The following is a 15,414-nucleotide window of genomic DNA, read 5'->3' as shown; positions in this document are numbered from 1 at the left end:
AAAGAATCCAACATCTATGTCCTGTTAAGCTGTCAGATTTCATGAGACTGTCATATGCTATTCCTTCCTGAGGTTAACTGCATGTTAATAGGGGCACAATCTGGGGCGCCTGGGTGGCTCAGTGGGTTAAAGCCTCTGCTTTCGGCTCAGGATATGATCCCAGGGTCCTGGGATCGAGCCCCACATCAGGCTCTGCCCGGCTTCCTCCTCTCTCTCTACCTGCCTCTCTGCCTACTTGTGATCTCTCTCTCTGTGAAATAAATAAATAAAATCTTAAAAAAAAATAGGGGCACAATCTGCCAAAATGGTAGACTTCCCAAGGAACAGAATTTTAGGCATCAAGAAGAAGAATGTCAGGAGTCCCCAGCCTCTCCACTGACTTCTGCCCTCGACAAACTCTAGTTAGGGCTCCCTTCGTGGTGCTTCATGGCATCAGAGACAGCACCCCCTGCGGCCAAAGGGGGTCCAATCGCTTGTAACTGAAATCAAAGGGTATGAGAGTCCAGGGCCACTTGGTGGGGTCAGGAATTGGAGAAAGTTTTCTTCTCCCTCTGCACGTCGCACCTGGATCAATAAACAGGTTTTTTTAATTGTTATTCATTTTACAACTCAATAAAGCTTAATTATGAGGAAGCAGAAAGCAAGCAGAAGCCATGCTCACATAATACTGTATTCCTCGCAGCAATTCCTGCGGGGCCCTCGCACTAGCACTGTGATGTAGAACAAACCAAATTACGGGGACTATTCAAAATTCATTTAAAAACATCATTGTGGAGCATCATAATAAAAACACAATGAAAAAGACAAGCTTGGGTTGTTAATGTGTAGGACCGCGCGTGTTCATGGGGGTCTGCGTGCCTGTGTGCGTGGGGCGGGGGGTGGGATGCGCGCACACGTGTGGCCTAATTAGCTTTGCCAGGAGCAGCGGGGGTTCTCAGGGCTAGATGGTCAGATGCTGTGGATTGGACAGACACAAGGGGGACATGCAGAGGGTTGGGAACTAATGGGAACTACCCGCCACCCTGTCTCCTGTTTTGGACAAAAGTCAGCGAGGTGACGTTGGGACTTGGAGCAGTGGAGGGGGTGTCCGGGATGTTGGCAAGGGGCTGGGTGGGGTGGGGGGTATTCCAGGGCTGGGCTCAGGGCGAGAGTGTTTGGGGGATGCTGACCCTGCCTCTCACTCGCCTGGTCTAGCAAGGGAAGCCTGCTCACCCCACCGGCAGACAAAGAGCCCCATGCTCTGATTAGCTCTAGGCCCCCTAAGGAGCATCTAGGGAGATGCTGGTGGCTCAGAAGCATTTAATTGTGTGTCAGCTGCCAGCTTACCAGGGGAGACCTGCACCTGTCACTCAGAACCTTCTCGGGGCCTGTGACAGGCCTGAGACCAAGCCCTTTGTCGGGAGCCTACCTAGCCTGGGTTCTGGATCGAGAGCCTCTGACCTCCAGGCCATAGCACCTGGTGTTTACCTGGACTCACCCTGACAGCCTCTGGGGGGCTCTTTGTTTCGGCTTCTAGATGCTGCCACCTCAGCTTTCTTCTCCCCAACCTCCAGTCCCTTTCCCCCTGGCCAGACCTGCGCTGCCCTCTTGGTGCCCAAGCCTTAGCATGTTGGAGCAAAGCTAGTCTCACCCCAACTCCCCACCCCAATCCCATTTGCCACTTTTCCCATTGTGACCTTGAACCCATTGCTTTGGGCCTCAGTTTACTCATCTGGAAAACAGGTGTCATAAGTATGCCTTCCCTCCCTCCAGGAGTGTTTTTTCCGAATTAATTAATTCTCTTAATTAATTAATTAAGTGAAGCGCTTTGAGATACTTAGACAAAAGGTGCACGAGAAGTGCAAATTATTATTTATTCTTAATGAACCCTTCTTTGGAGATAATTTACTCCCGGTTCTGAAGGGAAGCGCAGCAGACCCCGGGGGAGGGGAAAATGACAAGGTTGTTTTTTTTTGTTGGTTCTGGGGAAGTAGAAGGGGAGGGAGATTATGATCTGTAGTGATTCTCCTCTTAGGCTAATAGGGAATGAGGCAGGCTTTCTTCGCACGGCTCTGTCGAGCTGCCTCGGCCAGGATGGTTAACTCGTGGAAGGGCAAAGGCGGACAGTTCCAAAGACAGAAGGTTTTGAGATCTAGTCATGACCTGGTTTTAAGACTGGAAAGTCAGAAGTATGAGAGAGGGAGGGAGAGAGAGGAGAGAAGGAACAGGAGAGAAGGGAGGAAGAGTGAGGAAGGGAGAGGGGAGGTTTGAGTGTATCACTACCTGTTGCAAGCACTCGAGGACAGAGGAGGCAGGTGGCGAGGCTGTGGGTTGGGGCTGCTGGTGGCTCCGGGTATGTTCCTCAGCCACAGTCTTGCCCCCTCTGTACCCTTTAGGATTCCTTCCAGCTCTGACCGTATCTGGACTTCCCGCGCAGGCTGTCCTCTCCTTCCTCTTTTTTCCCCCCCCCTAGGCTCAGATGTTAGCAAAAGTGTGAAGTTTGCACATTTCATGGACGGGACTCTTGCTTCTCTATTGTGTACTCCCCACCCCCCATCTGACACCACCTGTTCCCAAGCAGGCACGTTGCCCCAGGTTCCTTCTGGACTGCCTTCAATCCCTCCTCTCAGAAGTGTGGGTCGGGGCAGTGGGGGGCAGTGCGAGAGGACTCATCCACAGAATGGCCGATGACCCAGGGCCAGTGGGAGTGGGGAAGGGGAAGGAGGGAGGAATAGAAGGATTTTTAATTATTTCTTCTCCATGCTTTTGTATAGTTTGACACTTTTTTCCAGTGAAGATGCATGACTTTTATTATGACCGGTTCCTATCTCTAGCAGATGAACAGACAGCCTAAAGAGGACATTCAAGACTCTGGCCAGAGGACAATGGTCATTCTTCTTGACAGTCCTGATGCTTCTGACATCACCGCCTGCCTGCTGTGGGAGGTGCTCTGGGGCTCACCTGTGAGGAGGGGAGGTTGGTCAATGGGGCCAAGGAGAGGGGATGTGAGTGGGGGAGGCAAATAGGTGAGAGCCAAAAAACTCCGAAGCAAGCTCGTGCCTCCTGAAGCCCTGTAGATGACAGGTTTTGCACAACATTGAAGACTTTCCTGTCAGACAGAGGGGCCTGGGGCCTGCTTTGAACCTCTCCAAAGCCATGGTGGGCGAGCTCTGTTAGAAGTGAGCCCGTGCGCTCTGTGCTGGTGTCTGGACCCAACAGGAGAACGAGAGCTGAGAGGTGGGGTGCACTGGGGCCAGGGGAGTGCACTCTGGAGGCATAGGACCCACATCTGAGTCACTGCTTTGCCCCTTGCTTGCTGGTGACCTTGGGCTGGTTCTCGGTTTTCTCCTCTGTAAAATGGTAGCATCTGCCACCCAGGGATGCGGTGAGGATGAATGAATTACATGATATAGCTCTTGACCATTGGCTGGCATCTGCCATCATGGCTGCTGTTACCATAGCTTCGTGTCTGGCCTCAGCTGGGTAAGCAACGTAAGCTTAGGCATGCTGGTAGGTGCTCGGGTGAGAGGAAGGGCCGGCCCCAGTCTACATGTACCGGGCACCGAGGACGAACCTGCTGGGGATGGAGCCCTTCCAAGAGTCCAGGTCGGTTGAGGGAGTGATTCCCCATAATGCCTTGCTTTCAGGCTGTGCCCTGCCAGGCCCCGGGGACCCGAGACTGATTGCTAGAGGGACCCCCAGCTCCAGGGAAATACAAAATGAGCGCACACTACAAGAGCTGGGAACCATCATCTCTGTAAGACACAGTCCCGCTGCTTCGGGGCTGGTGAAAGTGAGTTCAGGGCCAGGAAGGGGTCTCAGGAAACACACGGAGGCCTGGGCCTGGGGCAGATGGACCAGCCTCCAGAGGTGGTTCGAGATGGGACTTCTTGGCAAACATCTGAGCTGACAGCAGTTCCCAAAGGAGAGGGCAGGATCAATGCCAGAGAGATGGTGAGCTTGTTATCATAAAAGGGAGAAAAAATGTCAGACACCCTTCAGATGTTTCCTGCCTCCTAAGAAGAGTGAGCCCTGTTTCAGGAGAGACCTGGGTCCCCGCTGAGGTTTCTCAAACTCTTGGTGTTGAAGGATCAGCCTATTTTTTCCTTTTCCATGCATCATGGATAGATACTTTTGTAAAATGCAGTAAAAATGAATTACTAGAAACGTGAAAGAACAGGCAGATGTACAACACACAAGTCCCATTTTGTTGTTGTTACTAAAGTTAACGGGCATAAAATTACTCTGTCAAATTGGGGTTAAGATTCCGAATGCTTACTCTCAATGTCTGGACTTCGCTCTCTGCGGACTGGTATCGAAAGTTTGGGGCCTGTCTTGGGTCCAGGACCACACTCAGCCTCACATGGACTTTGAGCTCATGAAGACGCTTGGCACTTGGGGGAGCCAGTGCAGGGAGGTGTGCTTCTGGATCGAGCAAGCGTGAAAACGGTGGATCGGTGGATCGGCTTCCTCGGGCTGCTGTAACAAAGAACGACATTCTGTGTGGTTTATAACAATAGGAATCTATTCTCTCACAGTTCCAAAGACTAGAAGTTCAATGTCAAGATATCCGCAGGGCTGTGTACCCTCTGAAGGCCTAGAGAAGGATGCTTCCTCCCTCTTCCAGCTGCTGGTTGCTCCTGGAAATCCCTGGCATCCCTTGGCTTGTAGATCCATCATTCCCATCACTGCCCCAGTCTCCACATGGCCTCTCACTGTGTCTCCAAATCTCTCTCTCTCTCCTGGAAGGACACCAGTTATTGGATTTAGGGCCCCACCCACCTCTAGCAGGACCCCACCTTGACTTGATTCCATCCATAAAGACACTATTTCCAGATCAGGTTACATTCTGAGCTCCCGGGTGGGCATGAATTTAAAGAAGTGGTGATATTATTCACTGTTCACCCCACATGGAGATCATGCAGAGACCTGGATACTGGAGGCAGATGGGACCAGGAGGGCGTGCCAAAATTCAGGGGTCACTATTGGACTTTGGACCTGGGAAAGTCTGGGTCCATTATTTCTGGACTGCCGCAGGGCGAAGGAGTTCTGGGAGCCACCTGGATACTCACTCTAATTATAACCATGTTTGTACTTCTGGGCCATCATGGGTGAAGGAAGTTCTGCTTAGAGGCACAGGAAGGGAATTCCAATGGTACTTGGGACTTTGTCTCCCACAAGCTCTGAATATGGAGGAGGATGAACAGCCAGAGCCTGAAATAAAACCAGCCAATTTCCCTACTCTGAGTGTCTGAGAGAGCCCGGGGGAGAGCTCTGGAGGGAGAGACAAGGCCTTCCACATGCCAGAGCGGGGGTGCCTCTCACACACTTTTGGGTGCGTGAGAGGCTGCATGGTCCAGTGGTTAGAGCCCTGCCACTGACATCAGAGTGCTGGGCTTGAAGTCTGGCTCTACCATGAGAAGCTTTGCAGCCGTGAGCAAGTTGCTATCCTTCCAGTACCTCATTTTTCTCATCTGTAAAATGGGGCTAATAGTGGCTCCCATTTCTTTGGTTTTTGTGAATGATAAATGTGATAATATATATAAAGAGCTTGGCACAGTGCCTGGCACATGGTAGCCACCCAAATGGTATCTGTTTTCAATATAATGATTTTTAAAGATTTTATTTGTTGATTGATTTGAGAGAGAGAGAGAGAGAGAGTGAGTCAGGGGAGGGGCAGAGGGAGGAGAGAGAGAAGCTCAAGCAGACTCTGAACAGAGTGCAGAGGCCAACGCAGGGCTCGATCTCATGACCTTGAGGTCATGACCTGAGCTGAAATCAAGAATCAGACACTTAACTGACTGAACCATCCAGGTGCGCCTATAATATGATTTTTAGACGGATCAAGAAAGTGACTGCTATCCCCAACTTGCCCAGTAGGAAAAAAAGACTTTGTATTTATAAACACCTTCTATGTGCCAAGTATTGTTATGGGTGATCTATATGTTTATACGTTATCAACAGACATTTTTTAAGAGGTTAACTTCTAATTAATTTATTAAATCAATGTATCAGGGCTTTACTGACCACCTACTATGTGCAAAAGACAATGAGGACTCCAAATACATTTAGGGACATGCTACTGAACTTTGGACAAAGAAGTCAAGGTTGGTTCTAAATGGTGTGTCAGTTTTTAAGGAAGAATTTTTTGCAATTTTGTCTTGAGACAGGAGATTTGATTAATTGACCTCTTAGGATCTTCTGGCTCTTAGTTCTGCAGGAGGATGTGATAGAGGGTGGATTATTTTCACCCCAGTGTGAAGCTTCACTATTAGTGTTGTCTATGTTTATTTTACTAAGACAGTATTACTAATTTGAACTCTTAAGCGGTTTCTCTGTTCCATTCAGGAAAACCCTTTTCAGTTCATTTTTGGAAAATATCTTGTTTGATTTCATTCCCGTGATGATTCATAACAAAATAAAAGAAATATGAGTTATAACCAAACTCGATTACTAATATGTAACCCGTAGCATTGCTTAATTTGGCTTGCTATTAAAGTTTTAATAGAAAATATCATTTGATTGCAATTTAGAAATAAAATTTGATTTCCATATTATAACTAATATGAGTAATAAGCCCCAAAATGTCTAATATACTTCGGCATTTCTATTAACACAATGAATGTGTTTTGGATGTTTCCAGCATACTAATTCAAAGTTTCATTGTCTCCTCATACCTTTCTTGAGCACTTACTGACCTCACCCAGGAAGTCTTTACTAGCAATTAGTTTTAAGCTGAATTAGCCCTTTGGAGCGCCATGATAATGAAAGTGTTATGCTTCTTTAAATGAAGTTGGCTGCTGGGGCCAGCCTGAATTGCTCTCATAAGTGTGCCCCCTTTCTCTCTGTCTAGTCTGGGGTTATGGGTAGTTCTGCCATCTCAGCTCCGGTCTGGGACCCGGAGCTCATTTATTCTTAATACATGCATAGCCAGATCCCAAGGCTTGTTCTGTCTTACCAAAAGGAGAGACGCTGTGTGCTTTCCTTCCCTCATAAACAAACAACCGCTATTCATTCATTCATTCATTCATTCATTCAGTATGAATCAATAGCCTACTGTATGCTAGCACTAGGTTAGATGCTGGAGTTACCATGGCGATTAGAAACTTCTACAGTTCCTACTGTTGTTACAGAATTGGATAATCGTGATCAAGAATGCATAAATATGTTCTACAGAAAACAGAAATAGGAATCCAAGCAAGCAATAAGAAAGGAAGCCGTCACAGTTGGATTTTGAGGAAGGTTTCCTGCAAGAAATGGAAATCTGAAAAATAAGGAGGAGTCATAAAGGAAAACGTGGGTTGGAGGGCATACCAGGCATGTGCAAGGGCTCCGTGTGTTGCAAGAAGCTCAGAGTGAATGTGTTTGTTTTTTTTTTTTTAAGATTTTATTTATTTATTTATTTAGAGAGAATGGGAGAGAGAATCTCAAGCAGACTCCCCACTGAGCATGGAGCAGGGCTTGATCTCATGACCCTGAGATCATGATCCGAGCTGAAATCAAGAGTCAGACACCCAACTGACTGAGCCACCCAGGTGCCCCCAGAGTGAATGGGTTTAGGGAAAATGGGGAGGATGTGTCCCTCAAGGAGGCTGGGGGCATCAGGACTGTGCAGAGCCTTGAGGGTAATGGGAGGATGCTGTTGTCTGTCCTAAGAACAAGGGGGAAGGCCAGGAGGGGGGGGAAGCTGCACGGCCAGACATGCATTTTGTGGCTTGAGATGAACCAAACATGATCCTACTCTGAAATCTTGCATGCTAATAGCCCATTTTCTGCCCATGATCTCTGTCCAGCACTCTCTTAGTTCCTTGGAATTTTCCACATCTTCACCCCCTAGTCTGAGAACATATTTAGGACATTTTCATCTAAGGACCAACCAAACCATGCCCTCCCTCAACCCCTCCCTCTCTGGGGGTGTCCTGCCTCATTCTTGCCCTGGCAGCCAGGCATTTTCAAGTGTTTGCTACCCTGCTCTCCATCCCCACCTCCCGCATTCCTCTCTTACCGCATTGTGACTCGCAGCCCATCTGATCATGCCCACAGCATGTAGTTCATGCCTATCACGGCCCGCCTGGCCACCCAGAACTCTTACATCTCCTGAAACCTGCCTGATAATTACCAATCTCAGTGATGTACCCCACTACCCAGCCAGGAACCCACACCAGGACTGTATTTACCCGTCTCTACTTTCCTGCCCAGCTCTCGTCTCCAAGTATTTGGAAAGATCTGTATCCCCTGTGTCTCCACCATCATTACCTTACTTCAGCCTCTTGCAAATTCTTACCTGGACCATGAAAATAGGTGTCAAACTGATTTCCTCATCTCCTGACTATCCCTGGAAATGGAGCATATTTCCCCAGCTGCTGGAGTAATCTTTTAAAAATTAGACCTGATTTCTCCATGCTTCTTCTTAAAAGCCTTCAGTTGCTGACTGAACAAAGTTTTCAACCTGAGGTTCACGTTTCTGAGCTTCATGCATACAAAGTCTTTTATACTCTGCCCCTCAGTAGTTAATCTTCTCTCTTTGTTTTCCCATTCCCCTTTCTGTAGCCAAATTGGAACTTTTCAAGTTCCTTGAACACATCATGCTCTTTCAGACCTCCGTATCTTTGCACTAATTATTATTAAATGATTAGTTATACTGATTAACTGATGCTGCCTCTTATCCCATTCATCCAACCAACCATCCATCCATCCATCCATCCACAGCGTTGGCCAGTAATGTCCATCAGTCTTCCAGACTTGGTTCACACGTGACCTCTTTTGAGAAGGCTTCCCTTGACCCCTTCCTCTGGTTCTTGGCGTTCTCTACTTAATATTTTTTCAAAGTACTTATCACTCTGACTTAGAAGAGTTGATTGATCTGAACCCCCCAGTACCTTGAGATTAGGGACTATCTTATACGACCTCATCTTCTCATGTTTAGTGAGATACCCAGCGTGTGGTAGATGCCCCATGATGTTTCAGACGTGAATTAAGCCCCCGCTCCCATCCACCCCACCTCACAAAGAAGCCCCAGTGAGCACCGCGGGGAGTGGGCTGCAGAGGACATGTGGATGGCTCTCTGTGTAGGGCTCATGGCTCTGGCTCTGCAGCTTCTGTAGACGGCAGCTTTGTCTTAGTTTCTAATTTGGACTGAGCCCCCTCAGGTCTCCTTAGGTGGGTATTTCCACCATCTCCCCCTGCTGTTGGCCTATTTCATCCCCTTGTGGTCCCGGCCAGGCCGCCTCCTCTGGCTCCTGTGCCCCTCACATTCCCCTCCGACGCCTGGGAGCCCGTCTTCCCGGAGCCCTGCTCTCCTGCTTTAGTTTTTAATCTTTCTTCATAAATTAATCTCTCCTGCTACCTAATCATGCTTGTGCCCTTCCCTGAACTCTCGCCACGTGGCCTCCCTCTGCCAGGTAATGAGATGCCCATGGCTGGCTGCGACCTCCCGAGCCTCATCTCGCTGCCGGAGACCATTTCCTCCCGGCTTTGTGTCCTGGGCCCTGCACGCGTGCTCCCAAATCATCTTGCCTTTTTTTATTTATCTCTCTGCCACTTCCCACTGCAAACTCAGGTAATTTGTGCTCTGCTCTGGGCCTGCGCCTCTCTCGGCGGGCCCTCACTTTTGAGGTCCCCTCCACTTATGGAATCCATCTCTGTCTTCGTGATTATTTTTCCTTCTGTGTTAATGCTGATGCCTTTCCGAGGCAAATCTCATCTGGGGCGCTTTACCCAAGTAGCTCGCTTCTCCGGGTCACAGATAATTTTACTTGCCCCTTCCCAGGCGGGGCCATCTGTCAGTTTCATACGACACATTCCTCTAAGTGCTAAGAAAAAGTGGGTCTCTCCTGACCACACTCGCTTTTCCTAGAAAATGTCATCATACTTTTTTTTTTTCCCCCCTCAACTATCAGAGAACCTGAAGCGAAGTTTTGTGTAAGCAACTGTCTTTTCTCTGGGGCTCTGTGAGATTATCCTTTCCCCTTATGGAATTTTCCCACTCGTGAATTAGTATTATAAAGGGACTCAGGTATGTGCTTTATGCTGTAAGATTACTTCACACATTTTTGGAAAGAAGTAGGGTCCAAAGAGTGTATTTAGTACTTGGACAGTTCACAGACTTTCTTTTCTTTCCTGCCTTTCTATGGTTCGTTCCTGCTCCCCAGCTCTGTGAACATTTCTAGAAGCTGGTGTCAATGAGGTTTTGAGGCTCAAGGGACAGAACCCCACCCTTCACCCTGTGTGGTCACCGTCCGTGGGCAGTCACTGAGATGCGGGTGTGACAAGGGCTGGGCTAGGGGATGCACACAGGTGGGCAGAAGGAGTGAGGTGGCTGGGTACTGCGGGTGGGGAGGGGGTGGGATTCTGACTTCAGAAGACAGCTTACTGGCACCAGGTTGATTCTCTTCCTTCTGGTTGTATAATCCCACATCAGTTCACCTTTCTGCGCGTCACACTTCTCACCCTAAAGGGGGATAAGAAAACCTTCAGGATTATGAGAAACAAATAAGAAAGTACGTCCTCGTACCTGGCATCAGGAGGTGTGTGGGGGGGCAGTGGCTTCAACTTTCTATCCTTGATATCTTGAAGGGCCCCTGTCCACAGATGTGTCCCCTTCCACTCCAATGTTAAGTGGCCCCAAGTCCCTCCAGTACAGTTTCATTAACTGACTCACTTTAAAAGACAAACATCCCCATGGTGTTTATACCTTAGTCAGGCTGATACTCTCCAGGAGAGCAAGCAGTCATGGGGGCAGTGAGGTTAGAGTTTGATGTAAGGGAGCTGGAGGGTGAATTTTGGAGTGAGTGTTTGGAGGGTACTGCTGGGGAGCAGGGTGAAGGTGAGGGAGGCCATCCTTACCCGAGGGTTGGGGCACGCGCCCTCTGACTTTGCCAGGTTACAGCACATCAGTGTGCATCTGACTCCCTTGGGGCCTGTTACGAGCAGAAAGCACGGCAGGCTGGCTGGGTGCAGGGCTTGGCGTTCTGTGCTTCTGGCAAGCCCCTGGCCTTGGCCATGCTGCTGCTCCCAGGACCACACTCTGGGTGAGGAGGATTTGTTAGGATGTGACTCAGGCCTCAGTTGAAATGAGGACCCTTCACCATGCGTGGGAGCCGCGGCGGTCAGAACTAGGACCTCTTCCTTCCACGTCCCCCCCCGCTGCCCCCACTCTTCCGGGCCCATCTGAATTGTTATTATTTATATTTTAACTCAGAACCTCACCCAGGTCACTCTTCCTAAGCACGTTCCTAAAATGCAGAGCAATTATATTCACTGCTTTCCTTTTATCTCCTCATCTGGCATTTCTGTAGATTAGAAAAAAAGCAATTAAGTTTGTCTGGCGTGATGTGCACTCCATCAGGGCCTGCCGTTCACTGCCTCTGAGTCTGTCCTCCCACATTTACAAAGAGCTTCTCTTCATGCTGCATCTTTGGCTGGCCTAAGAGGTGACTTTCATTTTAAGTTTCCCGAAAGGGCGAGGCATAGGCTTCAAAGGTGCTCGACTGAAAACATCATTACTTGTCAACAGGCACCGCCAAAGTGCTCATAAAATGGCCAGGATCCAGGGGCCCCAGCCCCAACTTCTCCACTGAGTGGACATGTGATCCCAAGATGCACGTCTAAATCCTCAGAGCCTCCGTCCTCCGTCCGTGAGAATAGAGCCAGCGGGACAGGCCAGTATGCCTCACCCTGAAAGGCCCCCTGGAAAACACCGGATGTGTCGGGCACGCAGAGGAAGCTTATGGAGAAGACAAGTATTTCTGGGTAATGACACTGCTGGCTGCCTACCCAATAGCCACCTGTCTCTATTTCCTTACTAAAAATGCCTGGTGTTGCTCAGGCTGGTGCTCACCAAAAACCAAATGTTTTCCCATGCTCCCTTGCAGCAAGAGGCGACCACATGACACCCTCTGGCCAATCTGACTTCAGCTTCTTGGAGGGCAGGTTGGGATAAGTTCTGAGAAACTTAGGTCTTCCTGATAGAAGGGCACTTCCTCGTTCTCCAGATCTGAAATAGAGACACGATGCATAGGAGAACAGCCATTTTGTGACATGAAGCACCATCTTTTAACAAGAAGGTAGAGTGGAGGGAAGGGAAAGGAGTGGCTCCTGATGGCATCACTGGGCTTCCACACAGTTCTACCTTTGCCTAGAATGCTTGTTTCAGGACAGTGTAATGAGGACACAAACAAAACCTTGGTCACTACCTCTCTGGTGGCGCCTCATTCAAGATACTTACTGCCTGCGAACCAGGGAACTTGCTAGAAGTGAGGACTTTCAAGGCTCACGCAGACCCACCATACAAATAAGGCTGCATTTTTTTTTAAAGATTTTATTTATTTATTTGCCAGAGAGAGAGAGAGAGAGAGTGAGCACAGGCAGGCTGGGTGGCAGCAGAGGCAGAGGGAGAAGCAGGCTCCCCGCCAAGCAAGGAGCCCGATGTGGGACTCCATCCCAGGATGCCGGGATCATGACCTGAGCCAAAGGCAGCCGCTTAACCAACTGAGCCACCCAGGCATCCCGGCTGCATTTTTTTTTTTTTTTAAGATTTTATTTTTCATTATTTATTTGACAGACAGAGATCACAAGTAGGCAGAGAGGCAGGCAGAGAGAGAGAGAGGAGAAAGCAGGCTCACTGAGCAGAGAGCCCAATGCGGGGCTCGATTCCAGGACCCTGGGATCATGACCTGAGCCGAAGGCAGAGGCTTTAACCCACTGAGCCACCCAGGCGCCCCCTGGCTGCATTTTTAAAAAAGATTTTATTTATTTATTTGAGAGAGGGCAAGAGAGAGCACTCTCTCCATGAGCAAGGAGCCTGATATGGGGCTCAATCCCAGGACCCCGGGATAACCTGATCCAGAGGAGCCAGGCTGCACCCAGTAAAACTGCATTTTCACAGCCACCAGGTGAGTTATACTCACATTAAAGTTTGAGAAGCACCGTCTAGTCAAGGTTCCTGTTGCTTACAGCTGAACGAGGTATCTCTAATGCCTGCTCTGTATTTTCATGAGAATGAGAGATTCACTGAGTTTGGATTCGTGTGTAAGTGTATGTTATCAATTTTTAAAAGACTTTATTTATTTATTTATTGGACAGAGGGAGAGAGACAGTGAGAGAGGGAATACAAGCAGGGGGAATGGGAGAGGGAGACATAGGCTTCCCATGGAGCAGGGAACCCAATGTGGAGCTTGATCCCAGGATGCTGGGATCATAACCTGAACCGAAGGCAGATGCTTAACAACTGAGCCACCCAAGGCACCCCTGTTACCAATTTTTTTTAACTTATTTTTAAAAGTATTTTTCTTGTTTGTCAATGTTGACCTCCAAAACTGTGTTTTCAAGGTGATTTGATACACGTATACATAGTAAAATGATTCTACAGTCCAGCTAATTAACATACCAGCTTCTCACGTAGTTACATTTTTTTGGTGTGATTGGATCTTTTTTAATAATAAAAGCACATCTAGACTCTGTTAAGAAACTTTCAACCTTGGAGGAAATTTTAAAAATCTTCCTCTCTTGTGGAAATGATCAGTCTAGGGACGCCTGGGCGGCTCAGTCGGTTAAGTGTCTGCCTTTGGCTCAACTCATGATCCTGGGATCCAGGGTCCTGGGATCCAGCCCCTCATCGGGCTCCCTGCTCAGCGGGAAGCCTGCTCCTCCCTCTGCCTGCTGCTCCCCGTGCTTGTGCTCTCTCTCTCCCTGATGGGTAGATAACTAAAATCTTAAAAAAGAGAGAGAGAGAGAGAGAAATGACCACTCTATTATGTGACCAGCACAGAAAAACCCTAAATAAATATTGGTGATGAATAAATACTTATTTGATTATATGTTGCATCTCTGTTATCAGGTTAAAAGCTTAAGGTGGCCAAGCATTGCGACTTGTCTCTCTTTATACCGTCCGGTGCTCAGTAAAGTCTTCATAGAGCAGTGAGTATCTGACATGTAAACATTATGTGAATTACTTTGTCATATGTTCTACTTACTGGGGCAACTAAAGAGAGGTTCTGGTAAACCCTCCAGAACACTCTCGAAATCCTGTTACATTTCCTGAGTATTCAGGAAGAGAGGGTCACTTCTAGATAATTAATATATTTGCTCTTGTTAGTTGTTCTATAAAATGACTTCCCTCTCCTCTTTGGCTTCTAGGAAACACAGCTAAAGGTAGTTCAATGGCCGAAGTTAGCTTTGTTTTGGCTTTCCTTCCTCCTCCTAATCTCTCTGTGGCTCCTGACTAGATATTTCTGTTTCTAAGTTTTAATTTATGATTTTTTAAAATAATGTTTCTTTCTTTTTTTTTTTTTAAAGATTTATTTATTGGACAGACAGAGATCACAAGTAGGCAGAGAGGCAGGCGGGGCAGGGGGGCCGGGGAGCAGGCTCCCTGCTGAGCAGAGAGCAGACCCGACTGGAGGCTTGATCCCAGGATCATGAGCTGAAGGCAGAAGCTTTAACCCACGAGCCACCCAGGCGCCCCTTGTTTTCTCCTTTTTTTCCTTTTTTTTAAGATTTTGTTTATTTATTTGGCAGAGAGAGACACAGCGAGAGAGGAAACACAAGCAAGGAGAGTGGGAGAGGGAGAAGTAGGCTTCCCGCCGAGCAAGGAGTCTGATGTGGGGATCAATCCCAGGACCCTGGGATCATGACCTGAGCCAAAGGCAGATGCTTAATGACTGAGCCACCCAGGCGCCCCTAATTTATGACTTTTATTTCCAGCCCCTCAAATACTCTTTTGGAAACAGCAGTTACACATTACACATAAAACCAAAACATGGGGAGTCTGCTTGTCTAAGGGAGTGGCTACGTTTTGCCTAACAGTTACACTGGGGCTTTTGTGACTTCCTTTGTAAAGAGAGCTTGGGGGATTGTCCCTCGCAGCTGCACTATGGACATGGTCACAGCACCACAGCAGGATGAGCTCATGTGAGTTGTGTTATAAAGAAACACAGAGAGCAAAAGTCTTAAGAGTATTTGAAAATTGAAATGTGAATGAAATATATGAATGAAAATTGTATGGAAGTGATGAATCACTGAATTCTATTCCTGAAACCAACATCACCGTGTATGCTAACTAACTAGAATTTAAATAAAAACTTGAAACAAACAAGCAAAAGACAGCAGTGTTTTCAAACCTAAAAAAAAAAAAAAGAAAAGAAGAAAGAAAAATGTCTACAACCCGCTCCATTCCCTCTTGCCCGTCTGTTCATCCCAAGTTATGCAACCGAGCTGATCACACTGCTGTGGCTTCATGGGTGGCATCAATGTCTGAGAAGCACTGTCCCCTCCTGCGTCACCTGGAATGACCTCCCTTCTCTCATTCAGCTTGCTCTGCAAAGTCCAGTTCGTCTGTGCCCTCCTGACCATAGCCCCTCCTAGGGAGCCCTGCTTCCTTTGGGCCCACAGCACTTGACTTTGCAGTGTCTTTCTGGCCCTTGTCCTGCTTCCTCT

This window comes from Lontra canadensis, unplaced genomic scaffold (assembly GCF_010015895.1).
Source record: "Lontra canadensis isolate GAN:19392208 unplaced genomic scaffold, GSC_riverotter_1.0 scaffold17, whole genome shotgun sequence".
Taxonomy (NCBI): Eukaryota; Metazoa; Chordata; class Mammalia; order Carnivora; family Mustelidae; genus Lontra; species Lontra canadensis.
Note: the sequence above shows the minus strand (reverse complement) of the source record.